This window comes from Limulus polyphemus, unplaced genomic scaffold, assembly GCF_000517525.1.
Source record: "Limulus polyphemus unplaced genomic scaffold, Limulus_polyphemus-2.1.2 Scaffold24, whole genome shotgun sequence".
Classification (NCBI taxonomy): Eukaryota; Metazoa; Arthropoda; class Merostomata; order Xiphosura; family Limulidae; genus Limulus; species Limulus polyphemus.
Window position 1 is genome coordinate 106,474 of NW_013665634.1, and position 457 is coordinate 106,930.

Sequence of the window (457 nt, forward strand, 5' to 3'; positions counted from 1 at the left end):
CGTCACATTATAACGCCCCCACGGCTAAAAGGGCGAGCATGTTTGGTGGTATGCGGATTCGAACCCACGACCCTCAGATTGTGAGTCGAGCGCCTTATCCACCTGGCCATGTCGGGCCGTTTGTTTACGAATATTAGCTCCTAGCAGCTTGAGCGCTACCTGCGCTAGCCATTCTTAATTTCGAATTGATAGATTACAGGTGAGACAACTAATCAAAAGGAATCACCGGGACCTCCAGGGCTAGTCTAATTAAATAGTAGAATTTGACTACCACTCTTATAATGCATCCACTGTCCAGTGTAGACCATTATTTTTTTGCGCCAATGGACACTAACTATGTACCGATATATTCACAGTCCGGCAGGCTAATCACTTGGCCACAACCAGAGAAGTAATATTTTGCTTTTTTTTTTATTACAAAGATTTAATTTCACAGAATTATTTAAATCTTAAGTGA